This window comes from Daphnia magna, linkage group LG7 (genome assembly GCF_020631705.1).
Source record: "Daphnia magna isolate NIES linkage group LG7, ASM2063170v1.1, whole genome shotgun sequence".
In the NCBI taxonomy this organism is placed as follows: domain Eukaryota; kingdom Metazoa; phylum Arthropoda; class Branchiopoda; order Diplostraca; family Daphniidae; genus Daphnia; species Daphnia magna.
The window spans coordinates 1,744,999-1,763,518 of NC_059188.1; positions in this window are offsets into that span (position 1 = coordinate 1,744,999).

Sequence of the window (18,520 nt, forward strand, 5' to 3'; positions counted from 1 at the left end):
TAAAATGACGGCCCGCTGATGGCTGCCGATGGCTGCGCGCGTTCCATTCTGATGATGGCCCATTATCTTTTTTTTTCTCTTTTTTAATTTTTAGATTTTTTTGTTTTGTTTAAATTTATATCGAAATAAATTCGGTTTTTATTGTGGCCTTTCGACAACAACAATATTAGCGCGTATTTTTTAATTTTCCTTTTTTATTTTGAATATTTCAGCGCACGCAAATGAAAGGCTTTTCAAATGACGCGCATCTCGTATAATTCAACGGCAACAGTTTCAGAAGAATATCGTAACGATAAATTCAGCTGATAATGGCCAACATCAACGCACTAAAAACACAAATTCGAATCGTGTTGTTGTTGTTGTTCGACTAATGATGCGCATTTTTTTTCCTCTTTTTCACGGCGCCAGTCGTGTCTGCATTTGATTGAGCGAAAACGAGATCAAACTGGAACTAATACGAATATATCCAAGCTTTTGATGACCAACCCGAAATTCCGTATAACATCAAGGAAGACGCAATGACGCGCGCCACCACAATTTCAAAAAAACAAAAAACAAAAATTTTGTTTAAATTGGTCAGGGAATGAAAAATAATCAAAAGCCATTAGTGGGGCAGGGCTTCAAAGGGGAGGGGGGTGATTTAGTCACGCGGGAATAAGTGACCATCCTTTCGTATGGGACCGTTCTTATATAACTATGCGCACTGCTGATTATATACAGACGTATATACATACACACTTGAACTCCACACACACACACACACACACACACACACGAAAAATAAATGCACATCGCATCCCCACACCGTATACCCAAAACCTGTCATTACTTAGCCAGTAATCTGTGTCAAACGTTTCGTGCTCGAGAGAGAGAGAGAGGAGCTCCGGAGGCTCTTTTACCAAACGTATATCTTGAAAAAAAAAAAAAAAAATAGACGCGCGCGTCACTTTGAATTTAGCGCCACGCCTACTTTTCTTATCTGATCCATCTCTAAATTCTTTCCAGCCCTCCAACGTTTTTTTTTTTTTTTTCTTATTTTTTCTTTAGCTTCTTCAGTTTTCCTTTCCATCATATTCCTCCGCCTCCTTTCGGATGCCCTCACGAAGAAAAAACCAGAGGCTCCTGGTGATGTACAGTAGCTCCCTCTGATGCTTTCAGTCGTTTTTCTTTAACATGTTTTTGTGCATCGTCCCCTCGTTGAAGAAGAAGAAAAAAAAGAAGGAGGGAATGGGGGTGGGGGATGTATATAAAAAAAAATGTTAGAAGGTTAACATACATCACCAGAGGGCGATGCCAGAAGCGCCACAGCAGCCTTGCTTGCGTCGTACCGCTGATATAAAACAGCAGCCGCATTCATCAGAGACTTCAGAAAATATGATTTTTTTTTTATTGAATGGATCATGCGCGCTGTAGCTCCTTGCCTTTATCGCATTCGGTGCTCCTCCTCGACGATATATATATATAATAATTACGTTCATCTATTCATAATGGATCTGCTTTCTCTTGCTGGGCTTCTGGCTTTTTCTTGTTCTTTTGGATTAGAGAAGAAAAGAGGCCCTCTTGTCCATCTTTGTGTATTATAATTATTCACAAAAGAGAGAGAGAGAGAGGGGGGAAAACATGAGGCCAAAGCCAAAAGGTAAGGGGGACGAGTTTGATTGTGATTCAATCACAATTATAGGGAGGCATATGTAGACTTTATTATCGTTATCATCCCCATTCTTGATTTTTGTGGAGGGTGGAAGTTTCGAATGGCATAGTTGTTGTTGGGTGTCTGTTTTTCAAGAGGGGATTTGTACATAACCACCGAATGCCGTGTCGATTGAGGGCGTGGCTCTTCTCCATAGCCTCGTGTGTATGTACAAAAACGCAAAACGACAACATCGAACAGGACCAATCCTTCAGGAGAAATAACAAAAAGGGCCAAATTTGTCTGTTTTTTTTTCAACTGAAAAAAAAATGTTTAAATTCTTCAAATTCAAAATGAATTATGGAAGGCATTTCTTTTTGCCGCTCTTGGCCATGAGTTGAAACATTCCACATGTCGTTCAGGTTAAATAGACGTGTCACCTCGAGCGCGCGTGTTTTCATTTTTGAAAATAAATTTCCCCTCCACACACACACACACATATACACACACACACACACACACACACACACACACACACAAAGAAAATCTGCAGGTATAGAATACATTTATATATTTAATAATGTACCAGCATGTGTTCATCTTCAGTGTTTAAATTATACCATATCATAAAATGGCCGAATTTTCAAAACGTACTGTTTTATTCCCCAGAATTTTTTTGTTTTTTGCATCGTTCCTTTCACCGATTGCGCAACAGTTTAATTATGCAACAACCTCTTTTCGGGAAATGATGGCCGTCCATATTTATTATATACGATTGCCTGCGGCAACAAAGACTGGACTTTTCTACATATAGAAAACAAAAATGTGTGTGATTGCAAGTTATCTTATATTATATTCTCCATTGCCTTTCTAATTTTCTTTATCTGCCTCCCCTCGTCTAAATTAGAAAAATTTTCACGGACAGATGGGATGCCGGCCACTGATGGTGGTCCTTTCGAAACTTATTAAAAAAAGTAAAATATAAAGGGGAGGTGACGGACCACGAAAAAAACGCTACAGGGCTCTTTCTATATCATTTTTGTTTTGTTTTTTCAAATATCGCGCCAGACATTAAACAGCAGCTACTAACATATATCCTATATATATATAAGGCTATCAGTTTTTGTTTTTTTTTCGTTGTGGCTATAGACATTGTCGAATTTAAATATTAACCGGTCCCTGCGTGAATGATGTTTTCTATAACAGCTCGCATCATCTCCGCTTCACCACTTGCTCGAATAAAAAGCCATTCTTTTTTTAAATATTTTATCCTTCACATCAGTCGTTGTTGATATAATTATAGACGTCTATACCTCATGCAGCCAGCATATCTACTTCGTATAATGTACGTTAAATTTTCGGAGAAAAAAACGCGTTCTATCAATTTCCCCTTTTTGTTTTGTTTTTATTCATTTTCATATTTGAAAGCAGCTACACAGTATATATGTATAGCCTATACGTATATTCGAAGAAATCCAGAAGCTCACGATCGTCATATTGTTGTTTGGAAACGTGTTATTATGATTTTTCTTCTTTCTTTTCTTTTTGAAAAGAAAGATGAGCTAAAAAAAAAACGGTTAGGGCAATATAGTTTTGTTTTCTGATTTTTATTATTATTATTATTATTTTTAAAAATATTCTCCTTTGCTTCGGGTTTTTCTGTTGTCGTGTCTCGAAATTTTTCGCTTCCGCGGCTTGCTTTCTTTTGTTTTTTCTTTTCTTTCCTGATGAATATAAAACCCATCATTTTACATTTTATGTATATATACGTCCACCCGTAACGGTAGCGCCCCCTTTATCCTCACAGAGGTTCCCTATTAATTTTTCCTTGAAACGAAGCAAAGTGGAATGAGTTGAATCAAAAGAATTCTCATAAAACATCAGGTGGAAAAGAAGAAAAAAAAAAGGGTGAATCACGTGATGATACGATGCATCTCTTGTCCTATGCGTTTGCTATATACTATGTATTATACTATACATCACAATGTATTTAATTAAAAGAAGAAGAAAAACAAAAATGCTCAAGGAAAAGAAGATGGCACAACGGGTGGTTAATTATAATTTTTCTTTTACACCCATATATGTTTGGAATTAAATTTAAAAAAAATAAAATCCTCATTTTTAAAGGTGATATAAAAATAAATACGGCTTTTAAAGAATTTAAAAAAGAGAGAAGGGCCTTTTGTCAAGTCGTTAATTCTCAATCTTTTTTTAAAAAATTCCGGTGTGCGCTCAAAGTGAGAAGTTCTTACATGAAAATGCCTCGTTTTCTTTTGAGAGATGTTGCCAACTCTATATAATATATTAGAAGCAAAACGTATATATATACAAAAAGCGAGTAAGATTAGATGTATAGACGATGGCATTTAAAGTTTTATGGCTACGGGGGACATGCAACGGTGTGGCAATAAAAGAAAAAATTTACTTTCAACGAGGTTATAGAGTCCGATCCGCAAAAAAACCAAACCAAATAAAAAAATGCAACAAAAGAAAATGAAGGAAACGACCCGAATCATCACACGGCCAAAAGAAGATGATTTCATTTGATTTCTTGTGTTGCTCTTCTTTCGGCTGATCTGCAATGGAAATTCGTCAGAGAGAAATTGCCGGGTCATTTGTTCATTTCACTATCCGTTTGGCTCATTTATTCCAGTTGACGTCGACACAAAAAATCAACACACAGCTCTTTTTATTACATAGCAGCCAACCAAATAAAAAAGCTCATCCATCTCATCTTTGACGATGGCAATAGAACACAAAAACCGCCATGATGCATTACAAGAAAAGAAAGAAAAAAAAAAAGATATTCTTTTTATAAATATAGAAGTACACACAGATATAAAGAATAACGAATATATAGCCTCTGAATATATATGTAGATTTAAACAAACACACACACAAAAACCCCCTTCCTTTTTGTCTTGCGATGTGCCATCGTTGTGCTGACCAACGTCTAATACAACAGCATTGATCACCGAAAGTTTTGTGGCGTGTGCTGTGCCGCTTCTTTATTTTCTTGATGCCTATATTACACAGTCTGATGGGGCATGTGCACAAAAGAGAGTTCTCCATCATCGGTAAAATAACAAGGACGTAATCGAATCAAAGATAACGATATACTCGTATATATACATAGCCGCTATACATGCGTTTTCAACATATAACTCAGAGGAGAATAGACACGAGCATATAAATCACGTTGTCATTTCGTGCAATGGTCTACACATCAGCAACTGATGGCCGCCAGTCTGTTTTCTGTATTCTATTATGATGATGTATAAGACAAACAAAAACAAAACAAAAAGGGATATATAGAATTGAGCAAGCACGCTTTGTTTTTGATGTGTTTTATAGGGTTGATGTATATATATAGTGTAGGCTATATACCTTTGGTCGGTTACTAGGTACTTGAAAAACCAAACAATAATGTATGCATTTACAGAGTTTTTTTTCTTTTAACGGTGGCAGTGATTTTGGAACTGGTTCATAAAGCACAAAAAGGAGGGGGTGGGGACATTTCAAATGAATAAATAATGTGCACAGAACATTGATGGTCCAGTCTGTGTATATAACAGCAGAAATGGATTTTGGATATACACAAAAGAAGAAAGAGATATGGAAATGCAAAGGTGGTCACCTGTTCTCGTTCTCATATCGTAATGGCACAAATGTCTCATTTTCTGTTCTTCTATACACCCACAAGTATATTAGATCGGGTTAGAAAACAAATAGTCGATAGAGGACTATAACACAGGAAGGAGGATAGGCTTCATTTGCATTGTATCACAACTGTCCATCTTCAGCGGAATGCAAAGTGACTTTGAATTTGGAATAACTCAAAAACCACAAGTCCATAATCTCCACAAATTTCTCTCAATCAATGGGTATATATAGACTAAAGAACAAGAATTATATCCATAACCAAAAAAGCGGGTCAAATGGCCTGATCGATATATAGCTATATATAGTCTACACAGATCGAAATCGCTTCGCTCGGCTTATAACGCGCCCAACCGACTTAAAACATCGAACCGCATTTGATCTTGTATATAAGATTTTATTTCTATACATACTCAACACAGCACAGAGATGTAAAAGGAGGAAACGGCCATTGCGTTATATCGAAATGGCCATTAGCATTGCTTTTATTGAGCCAGTGGTGCAGAAGATGGTCGTATAAGATCCGAACGCCTTAAGTCTCTCTCCATCATATATAGCCAAAGAAGAAGAAGAAGAAAACGAATAGATGATGATGTGATGCGGGTATATATATACACACAGCGTCTAACCAAAAAAAAAAAAATATACGATAGAAAAGAATATTAACGACTGTGAAAGAAAAAAGAAGAAAAACATTTCGGCTTCATCTGATTGCGGTCATCAGCCCGATCATAATTGGCCCTGATGGGACAATATAACCCGATTTCTCGCTGTTATGCCCCAAAACCCGCCCTATATATATAGCGTCTAATCCATCCTAGAAAGCTCTTCTCTCCCCTCTTCTCTCTCTCCATTATGGTACATAAGAACTAATAGAACAACAGTAGCTCCAGTCGTCCATATACACACGAACACCCCGCCCCGTGGCTTTTAACAACTTATGGACACAAAGTTTTTGGCATATAGCCCTTCCTTTTTTTTCTTTTTTTTTTTTTATACTGGGGCTTCGATATATATGGACTGCACACACAACACTTTTATTTCTTCCCCCCCCCCCTTCTCTTTATATACACATACGCATGGCCTGATAAAGAGCCCCGCCGCCCCGGCCATTACCCACAAATAAGGGAGGGAGTTGGGGTTTTTAAAAGGGGGGAAAAATAAAATAAAAAAAAAAAGAAATTCTGAACGAGAAAAGAGGCTGTCAGTCATTATAGGTCTCTCTCTTTATAAACTCGACACGCCGACTCTCCGTTTTTATATAGGCGTTGCTGTTATTATTCACAAACGTCTATATGCCAAGTTTTCCCTGTGCTGTGTGTGTATATATTCCAAGAGTTATAGACAGCCGAGAGAGCGCACTGCATTCATCTAAAGTGCCCCAATCGAGAGAGAGAGAGAGTGGGGGCTATATATATGTGCTTTCAATTCCCTCCTCTTCCATCAAAGAGGGAGAGAGAGACACACAGTGGCGTGATGCGATTCGTCGCGTTTCGCCCGTCAACACAGTCGGCCGAGCAAAGGCGACAAATGTTTGAATAATAGACGTCAGCAGGCAAAATATCGAAGATCGGCACTATATATATAAATATATACCACATGCAGTCAATTTCTTTTTCGAGGAGACCCCGGTGGTGGTGGGGGGGTTGTACCCAATTTGCATCTGTTTATGCAACATCAAATGTAAAAAAAAAAAGAGAGCACATCATTCTCTGATGTGGCGAAAAGAGTGTTTAGTCAAGTGGCAGCCTTCCTGATGGAGACTTGGTGCAAGGGCCAAACAAATGTATTCAGGTCATTTCTGAGGCTTTGCATATCAAGATCAATGGGAAATGGCGAGCATTTTCGCCTAATAAAACGTGTTTAAAGGTCATTTCTATATATAATGCGCTGGAGAGAAGTGAAAAGAGGATGGCAGATTGATGCTCGAAATGAAGAGGCTGCTACGTCAGCGATCGAAATTCAATCAGCCGTCATTAGCTATTGGATGTATAGCCTATTATATATACTGTAGCTATACATAAGAGCATGATGATTATCATATATCTATGGGAGGTAACTCTATATAGCAGCTGACAGCATCACGTGGGCATGGTATGTTCGTTCAAGTGTACATAAGCCCAGGATTTGTGCGTGTTAAAAGATTTGTTGGCTTGGAAATCATTCGAATTCAGCCACTCTGTATATTTTCTTTGTATACGTTTTGTCTATATATTTACATATATACGCTGCGAGTGGATATGGAATTTGATTTCAATCTTCTTTTATATATAAGTGATGCGTGCCAGTGCACCTTTTTTTTTATTATCGGCAGCATATTATTCAAATCGAGAGGCAGGCAGGTTTATATCTATAGACGTGCTGCACGTTATAAATTATTACATTTATCTTTCATGATGTGCGTAGCTCTTCAATGCGCCGATCTGTTCGTTTTATTGGGCACACGCCTTCCCCTTTTGTGCTATACAGTGGCCGCCAATTCTCGCTTGAACGGTTTGATCTATATACATTTTTTCATACACTATTATTTTCACGAATTATGTCCATGACCGAAATGATACAAACATTCCCTCTATTTGCGTGTATGTATATGTGATGCTGATGCGATCTCATCTATATCATAATCTCTTACATGCAAGCCAATAACAAATGAAATATTAATTGGATGTAAGATGATGATGACGTGTGAAAAGAGCAAACTAAAAGGAGGTTGAAATCCGTTAGGTTTATAATATAGCTACCATCAAAATGTGAAGTTTTTGTGTGAAAAATAAAACCCCTTCGGCATTTAGGAAATGGGCTGATGCTTTTCAAATAATCTCTTACACATCAAGAATGATTTATCAAAAGGAGGCCAATCGAGGATAGCATCTGCTGCTGTTATGGGCACAGACACACACAAGATGATCCGCTAATTCGAGTGGAAACCCCTTTTTGTGTGTGTGTGTGTGTTGCTTATCTCACAAAAAGGGGAACAACAAATGTCCCTCTTTAAAAAAAAAATAAAATTACTCGTTGTCGTCCCTCTCTATAAACAGATGGATGGATTAAGAATCACAGTATATATTTGGATTTGCAACGGTTCAATAGTAGAACAGAACAGAAGGTGATTTCCATTGATTTGTATATATAGGCTACGTATATATACCTACCCCAAAGATGGACAAAAAGACGATCTAATGTCTACACAAACATCCCCCAAAAGGAAGAATAGGGAGGCTGAGTGCGGCTTATTGATCGTTGATTCACACACATAGACATGTGTGTGTGTATCAAAGCCTAAAATCATAAAGCGATCAGCAGGACATTTTCTATTGTCCCACAGGGGGATGACAGCAGCGCAGTGAGATCTATCGTGTTTTCGCTTGTGATGTATATTAGGCCTACACACATTAATCCCCGTAACTATATACGCGGTGGATAACAAATAGACACAGGGGTGAGGTAAAGGGGTGAGCAAAAACATGGACTCCTTTTTTATTTCCTGTCATTCAATAGATGTAATACAACCGCACTTTGTGCTGTATATACTACCCTCATTACACGTATAGATTTTTTTTAAATTCGTGTGTGAGCTGATTACGCATCGATTCACGTATATACAGAAAGTGCCAGCCCTACATGACGTGTCAATTTGATTGTCCCTCTGTTTGGCACAAAGTTATTTTAACAAATGAATTTGAGACCGCGTGTATTCATTTTTGGTGGGCACTGCATCACTATATAGTATACATACATATACCGTGCCATAATTGCTTATATATATTTATATAACGACACACACGTGAGAAACGGTTCAGCAGTCTATAGTCATAAGGCCAGTCTAAGGTGTGTATATATTCAATGTCGTGAAAAGGCTCGAAAATCAAGTCTGTATATATTTTGTAAACCATGCCTGTCATCTCACGAAGAGCAATGATGTTCGCATACATACGCCAGAAAATCTAAAGAAAAAAGTTCCCCCCCCTCCCTTTTATTAATTTTTTTTTTCAAAATTCCTAATGAATATAAGTCGCTTTGTGCTTCTGCTGTCACTGAGATCTTTAAATCTTTTCGTTTCTTTTTATAGGGCGCCCCCCCCCCTTTTTTTTTGGCTGTTCAAAAACGATGGAGACGTTGAACTGCCGCCTAAATAGAGTGGCTCTCTTTCATTTTTTATTTTTTACCCTCTTCGTTGTTTGTGCACACTATATAGACGTAGAGGGGATTTTCATGTCGCCACGACGTATAACTTTTATTGTCCACCATGTTTCACCCGCCTACCCTTTTAAATATGATGGAAGGAGTGGCTGTTATGTACCGCGTCTCGTGAAAACATTTCCTTCCCCCCTTCGTCTGCTGTGCTGTCAAGATTTATTTTTTAATTCGATAGAAAAGGAAAGAAGAAAAAAAAAAAATGCAACTCACCCGAGCTAATGAAGGCAAATTGATACAGGCCATTGCCTTATGATGCAGTTTGCCGTCTTGTTGTTCAATATATATAAGTCAGTTTCGACTGAGTTGCAGTTCCACGCCAACCGGTTATATAGCCTTCAATATTAAAATGAGCTAATATAATATAATCTATCAAATTATTTCTTTGGATTTCACACGTGTAAAAATGGCTTTGAGCTAGACGCTTTCTGCTTTATAGGTTATATATAATAGAAAGAAATTAATGAAATTATATACCCGCATCTTTTGTTTTGTTTTTTTTATTTATTTTTGATATTTGCTTCAATTATCTGTTTGTTTGCGCACCATTCGCCGAATGGGATGGGTTTCCCCCCCTTTTTTTACGAAGAAATGGACCTGTCTCGTTTCTCGCTCAGAAGAATATACACGAAAGTAAGTACATTTTTTTTTCTTATTATTTGTACAAATTTCAAGTGGCCAAAGAAATATCTGTTGTAATACAATGGAACGGTCGTGTTAAGCGCGGCGATTCATGCGCTGCTCACGCACTAAAGTCACAGCTGTCTTAACAATCAACGACAACAAGACTGGACGATGAAGACGTCCACTTGACGCTGTTATAGAATTTTTAGCCGCTAATCGCCAGTCACGAAATAAGACTCTTCAAACTGACGTGAATAGGAGGCGATGATGTGCGCAAACTCATCCGGGCCCCTCTTTTAAAATAATCAACACACATCACACACAGCAGAGAGAGAGAGACAGCGCAGAACGATATCTACTTAATGTGTAGCTATATAGAAAAAAGCTATTGGGTACTGCGTTTCGTTCTTTTGATTAGCTTCTGCAGATTCATCGTCGAATGAATAACAGCGGGAAAACACGTAGACGCTGTCGAAAAGAGGCGTCCTGAAAAAGAAAAAAAACGGGCTATTATGCGTGTTGTTGCACACGCCGTTCACAGGAATTCCGAGGGGCTTTTACATCACACACAACAACCGCCCTTTTTCAACCTCATCTATTTCGAGGGGCTTTGCTCTTTTGTTGTTGGCTACTGCACTCGACTTTTCCCTTTTCTTTTTCTTTCGATATACAAAAAAATTGGGGTTTTTTTTAAATAAAAAGATAAGAGGGAATCAAATCTTCTGAAGAAGATTATAAAGGGCATAGAGGTTTGCGTATTCTTGTTGTTTGTTGATAGGCCGTGGGAAAAGCAAAATGAGAACAGGATATGCTTTTAAAGATTTATATATTACATACATAACAGATCGTTCTGTTTATCATTTTCCCATCAGTTTAGATCCGCAAGAATAAATAGCGCAAAGATCTTAATTTATATATAGAAATGTCCAATGGCAATTGAGAGAGTTTTTATTTGCGAGAAAGGCGAATAAAGAAAAACATAATGAAGTTAGACTATATATAATATCTCGTGACTTTCTATTACGCACACTGATGTGTGAGAATATATATATGCAATTAAAGAGAGTTGGGATTGGCTGAGACAGTGTCACGACATTGTCGGTGACATTGCATTTGCCGTGTTTAATAGTCGAAACAAGGACACATTTTTTGTTGTTGTAGCCTCCGCACACAGCTATATATATGCATACATATGTAATAGACGTTGTTGTGTTAGCGTATATAACTGCTTCAAAGTATAATAATAAAAAGAGCGAAGCCTTTTCCTTAAAAGTGAGTGAGAAAAAGGGCTGCTGGTTATTGGACGGGGGGAAGCGTTGGGGGAAATCAAGAGCACTCAGGACGACGTCAGTTGTTGTATATACCACCACAACAATATAACAGTGAAAATAATGTAACGGCATTGGCTTCTATATATCTAACTCGCGTTTCATTTTACAAGGTTTTTATGTTTTTTGTATTATTTCGTTTTTTATGAAATTTCAAACAGAAAAATAAATGCAACGTTTTATTGCGGCTTGATGTGCTCGTTTTAGTTTTTTTATTTCGTGGGAAATGTGGAATTAAATAAGCGAATCTACAGTTGCAGCAACGATTAACCGAGATTTTATGGCTTTTTGTGTTATTTATTTAAATCACATTTTCACAGGGCAACCGGCCACTATAGTTTTCGTATACGCAATCAGCAGATCGGCTATTTCATTAAAAATAGATTTAAAACAAAAAAATGAATCATTAAAATTTGTATTGATCAGCTGAGTTTCGCCTTAAATCAGCCGTTGCCAAGGTAATTCTGTGTATTCAAAACCCGTTCATCGGCAGTGATGAATCGGCCTCTACCAAAACCATCAGCCGTTTCACCAAAGACAACAGCACGCAAATCTCATACAAAATATACATAAAGGTGTACATGCACATTTGGGACGCAAGGAATAATGCAAATATTATAATCCAAGTTCAATATACATTATATATGCATTTTGTATTGTATAGCCTATATAGGCTAATCATTGAGTATATATTATATAAGGGAGTGCGAGAATTGCATTGAACACGAACCGCCCAGCAAACAAAATGGATCGGCCATTTTCCCAATTCTTTTGATGTTTTGGCAGTTGGCGTGTGTGTTTGTTAGCAAAAACGAAAGAAAAAAACACAAAGGCAGACTGTCCGGCTTTATTGGGGCGGTAACATTTGTGTGTGTTTTGTTTTGTTTTCTGGAACTGTGGCAAAGATATAAAAAAAAAAAGACAGGCGTGAATGGTTTGTCACGCGTTCGCTTTCCTGCGCCGCAATGGCGCGCAGTCGATCAAAATGACACGGCCATCAGAATAAAGAAGGAAAAAGTTCATTTTTTTGTTGTTGTTCCCCTCGCTGATGGCCTCTTTTTGAAAGACATTTGGCGATGATGGAGAGAGTAGAAAAATAAAAAAACAAAAGGAATGAAACCTCTAAAAGAGGTTTGGATATCCGCAGGATGCACTCCGGTGCGGGTCGCGTGATCAATCTGATGGCGGCACACGATACATAGAAACATGAACAGCAGACGCCGAATCGTTGAAGATTACTCATCAAAATGGGGGATGAAGGAACAGATCGCTCGCGCATCCCGACATAATCAAAGAGAACAAAAGAAGAAAAACAAAAACAAAAAATTCTTTTCTGCTGCTGGATGGATGTTATATGTCTACACCCATACCCTCATCATCACTGCACAATAAATACACACACACACAAAAAATGTGCTGCCATTTTTCTTATGCACATCGTCAGATTACGTATATCCCAAATTGCTGATGTAACAAACGCCAGCACGTCTTGTTTCAATCCCGCCAGTGTATAGCCTCAAGGCTGGGTGTGTAGGCATTCGAGCTTCACTCTTCTCCTCCTGTTGAACAACGTGATTGTCTAATATTTTCGCTATTATATATAGTTTTTAAAAAAATAAAAATGAATTCTTGAGCTCCTTTTTTGTATATATATCAGCGCTTTTTGCTTTAATGAGGGCCTCGTGACTGATGTCATGAGTTCCACATCACAGTTCGGCGGGTATATAAATATATATATTTGTCATATAAAAACCTTCAGCCAGCTGTTGTCATCAAAGTCATTTCCGTTTCGGATGAAACATCGCCAATGATGAGCCACGACTCTCATCTAAAAGTTCGGCGCGTACAGTATAATACATAATGAAACAATAACAGTTGACACCGCACGCCGTTGTTTGTTTAATTGTTATTACATACTGTATATAGGGACTATATATATAGCTATACGTATAGCCTCTTCTTGATAATATTATGCGCGCGATGGCTTTTGCATTATACAACCGCGGTGGGCTCCCCTAAATTAGACAGACAATGAACCCGCAAAAAAAGAGGCTAAAGCCATAAAATCTTGGTCTGGCATTTGGATTGGTCGTGTTATATAGTTCGGTTGTATCTCCAACCCGAACGAAAAATGAAATCATTTTTTTTTTTAAATTAAAAAACAGGAAACGATGTTTGAAACAAAAAAAAACAAGTGAATATCAAGTATATACATTAAAAGAGAGGTTTTATTTTGTGTGTATATATAATTGGACAGGAAACGGAGCTGCTTATAGATTGTAATCCATCGCTGATTATTATGAGCTCGTGACATCGTCATTTAAAAAAATCCAAGTCAAGTCCAAACATCGTGTACGAAGAACAACGAGGCCTTTATTCTTTACGTTCAATTTCTTCTCCCCCCTTGATGGAACGTTTTTCTTTTCTTGCCATTGTGTGATCTATACGAGCTTTGCACGCTTCCGTTTTTAGTGGAAGAAATTGGATTCTCGCTTACGGTTGGATGGACGCCGAATCTAAAAAGAAAGAAAAATCTTTCTTTCTTTTTTTTTTATATAAGACGTCAAAAGAAAAAAAAAGGTTATTACGTTGTCCGCGCATGGCACAGAGACATGGAAAAGTAGCAAGTCACGAAAATAAAGAAAAAAGGAAATTTTATTTCTTATATGTGTATATACGCGTAACGTTATTACGTTTACTACACATAGTCCCCCTCCCTCTTCTTGAGTCTCTTGTATTCACGAAAAAAAAATAAGGGAAAAGCCTCTCTTGTGTGTTTGTTATCCACGACTGAGCCTGAATGTTCATCTGAGTGGTGTCACTTCCCGTTTCCATCTTTTACTCTCAATCATGTCCTTTCCCTTTTCATATTGTGAACTCCCCTCTTACGGCGCGTTGAGCTTAACCTGGCCTCAAAGTGACGCAACGAGCACCCTAACACAATCTGTACACAGCATACATATACATATAGAAAAAAGGCCCGCTTATTGTGCGCAGCATTCGACCGCGTTGCGTCCAGCCTACGAAATGAAGGGCCTATAGATAAGCAGGCACACCATATAGTTGAATGTCTTTGTGTTATTCGCATAGTATATGTATGTTAGCAACTCGCGTTTGCTCTAATGGAACACACCGTCCGAGACTAATGTTCAACACACGCACAACAGGCATCTAACAATATCCACAACAAAACAGCGGCGTTTTTCTTTTCTTCCCTTATTCGCTCCGCCGGGATCTTAATCGAATTGAGAAAGATCCACACGTCTCGTTTGGAAACACACAGCAGCTAACACGGGGGTTATAATAATATACAATAGGACATGATAGATTTATATTAAAGAAAGAGAGAGAGAGATGGTATAGAATGATGGGGTAGATAGTCTGTACATATACAAACTCGACCGTGAAGTGGGGCGACTATATTACAGCATATATAGTTTAGTGTTATTCTATATACATCGTTGTCTGTTGATAAACAGAGAAAGCCAATAGACTGACGATGAACCACAAAAAAAAGGATCAAATTGATCGTGTCCGTGATGATATGGCGTGGCCGGGAAACTCTATGGCGATTGGACACGGATCTCGCATTGATTCCCCCCTTAAACATGCCACTGATTTTTTTGTTTTTTTCACACAAAACCACGGCCATTTATTCACGGGTTAAATGAAAAACATATAGAAGAAGTCTATATATAAATAGATTTTTGCAATCGCGCAGCACAAAAGTCGAATCGAGAAAGGGGCTCTGTTATAAAGTCTAATAGATTATCTATAATATATTATACAGCTGGGGAAAGAATTGCTAATTGAATAGATGAAAAAAAAGGATGCATGTCTTTTGTTTGGGGAAGGCTATATATACACATTACACATCGGAAGATGTATATATATAATAATAATATATAAAAATACATATAGGAAGAGACTATAGTTATAGCTACTTCCACTCGATGGAGTCGGACGGGCGCAACGGAATCGAGCGGTGATAATCTGAAAGATTGGGCCGACATGACGCTCGGCTGCCTTCCTTTTAATGGCGCACGCGCCACAGTCTCCTCTTATTATATTTTTCTTTGATATTTCCTCTTAATGCAGTGACTTGCCGCATCGTTACGCACACACCCCATCATCCTGCAACGTTCTGAAAATTGAAAACCATCGCCTAAATCACCACTTTTCTTTCTCTTCCTTTTTTTTTTTCCTTTTTCAGAAAGCGGCTTCTATTTATTGCATTTGCAACGCTGCAAGCGTGAGCATTTCCTTCATCCGTTTAACCAGCATGAGTTTCATAGAATCCGGTTGTATACATCCTTCATGTTATAGCGGCCATTTTCGTTGCATCTTTGCTTGATGCCCCCCTTATATTTTATAGCAACACGAATATAGCTGATGTATAGAAAAAATGATACTCGGCCCACAGTATTTCATAAATGTGACGTGATGACAAAAGGGGGATGTTTGAGGTCAGTTGCACTCCATCAACGACGGCCATGGACTTGCCGGAAAATGGGACCGGACTGTACGTATGTAGACGAAGTTGAGCACAACAACAACGACAAGGGAAAGAAAAGCTTTGCCAGCTCGGTTAAAGAGTTGTTGGCTTTTTGGCTCTATATATATTATAAATCTATGTATGGCTGCCGCATTTGCTCTTTTTTTCCGGATGTCCGCACGTCACTTGCTGACCACTTCCGCATATCACTGACTCCTCTCTCTTTCTCTCTCTCTCGCCTGTATATATATCTATGTACTATATAAATGTCTATTGTCTAGAACTGTGAAGAGTAAAGAGATATGCATTTGCCTGTTTTTATTGGCCAGCCAAAAAGCGTTGGGTATCTATACTGTACATGTATAGCAGTTTTTCGAATGTGTCATGCACAAAAGGGGAGTCAACGCAAAGACAGGAAATGGACAGCGTGGCAGCGTGACAGTTTGGCTTGACTCCCGTGTTTTAAAAAAAAAGGGGGGAGGAGGGGGAAACCCTCAACTCCGATTCCGGACACATTACACCGATTGACACTATATAGACCACACAGCGCGAAGCAAAAATCCTGTACACACACATACAAATCAATGCGTCTATTTAAAAAAAAAAAAAAAAGAGGGGGACCAGAGAAAATACATTTCCGGTAAACATGGTGATCACTTTCAATCTCCGTTTTGGTGGTATAGTATATATATATATGGTACTTAAACACATTGCCTTTGTTTCATCTCGCCGGATTTTCCTGTGTCCAAAAAATAAAATAAAAGAGAGACGATCTCTACCGTGAAAAGCCCATCGCTTTCGTCTTATACATTTACACGACAAGCCCGACGATGTACAATATATAAGAGTGGCCTCTCCTTTCTTCTGGATATATATATAAACGGAAGTCAATGCCGACTAAAAGGACCTGCCCGGACCTGCCTCCTACATCCCCCCTTTTTTTCTATAATGTTATGTAATATACATTTGATCGCGATGCGATGCATTTATATGTATTTATATAGATAAACATATCGAAAAATATAGCCATGTCTATATTATATATATATGTATAGTATAGACTATATAATATATTTGAAAAAGAGTTATTATGATGGGGATGTATTTTCTTTTCACGGTCGCTCGATTCGCTTCGTCCGCTCCACTTGGCCGGCTGAACTGATTTTTATTCTATTTTTTTATCCAGCAAAAAGGTCGAGCACAGTTTCCGGTCCTTGCCCCGTTTCATGTCCGGGGTCTTTCATTTCGTCGTTTTCTCTTATATTCTTCTTCTTCTTCTTCTTCCTCCCCCCCTCTCCATTTTTAGCTCTTAAATGGGTATATTTATATATATACAAGTCTTTCATTGAGATTGTGGCCATCCGTTGCGATCTGTGTGTGTATATATACATACACACGAAAATAGGCCATTGAAATTCGCTATATAAAAGGTCCAGGGTGATGGCATCGTTCAGTTATATATGTTTATAACCAGTTTCCGCACTTTGACCTTTTTCTGCTGCTTACACATGTCCTGTGCACTCGAGTATATAGTCCTCTTCCATTCTTATAGATTTATAATGCAATGATTTGAATAAATTAACCTTTTTTTTTGCTGCTGTCCCTCCGTCCCCCGTCCCTCCGATAACGAGGGGAGAAAAGGCTAAATAAGCGTAGAGCTATGTGTGTATACAAAAGAGGATTTGATCGTGTGTCGTATTAGCTTTGCTGCTGATTTCCTCTGTGTGTGTGTGTGTGTCTCTTTTTTGTGTGTGTGTGTGTTCACTACCCTTCTTTCCTTTTTGGCTGACGTACAAACAAGAAAACACAAACACAGAGACGACTCATAAAGAGCATTGAATGGATTGGACACACACACACACACACACACACAAAAAGATGTTAAAAGAGATCGTGAAGGGGGGGATGGAGGACGTATCTTTTATTCTTCCCCCCTTTCTCTCTGTCTGTCTGTGTGTGTGTGTGTGTGTGTTTGATACAATCGTCACTATATCACAGTGGCCATCATAAATTGGCTCGGTAACAACCGGATACACTCCATTCTCCATGGGATCTCCTTATTTCGGCCCCCTCCCCCCTCACTGGAAGAACCTCTGCATTATAAAAGAGTTTCTCGTTAGATTCAATTGGTACCCCCCTCCCCTTCTCTTTTGTGTGTGTGACTATATATATATATTACATCGTGTTATGTATTATATCATTTCTTATTCTTCTATCTTCATTTTTTGTTTGTCTCACTTGTTTGTTTGTTTTTTTGTTATTCAATACATACACAACATACCACACAATAAGCACACACACACACACACACACACATAAACAAATAATGAAACGTTTGTAATGATATAACATAACACCGTCGGGGCTATATATAAATACCTATCTATTGGGCCTGATTCTCTTTTTGAATTGTATATATTATTCATACGAATCGAAACGCTGTAAAAATAAGGGGAGGAGAGAGAGAGAGAAAGAGTTCGATGATGATGAATCATCAATCAATTGAATTTGTTGTTTAGGCATTTTGACGTGTTAACAAAATGCATTATAGACCCGACGTGCGTGAGGTCTCTCGCCATCCAGTTCGGC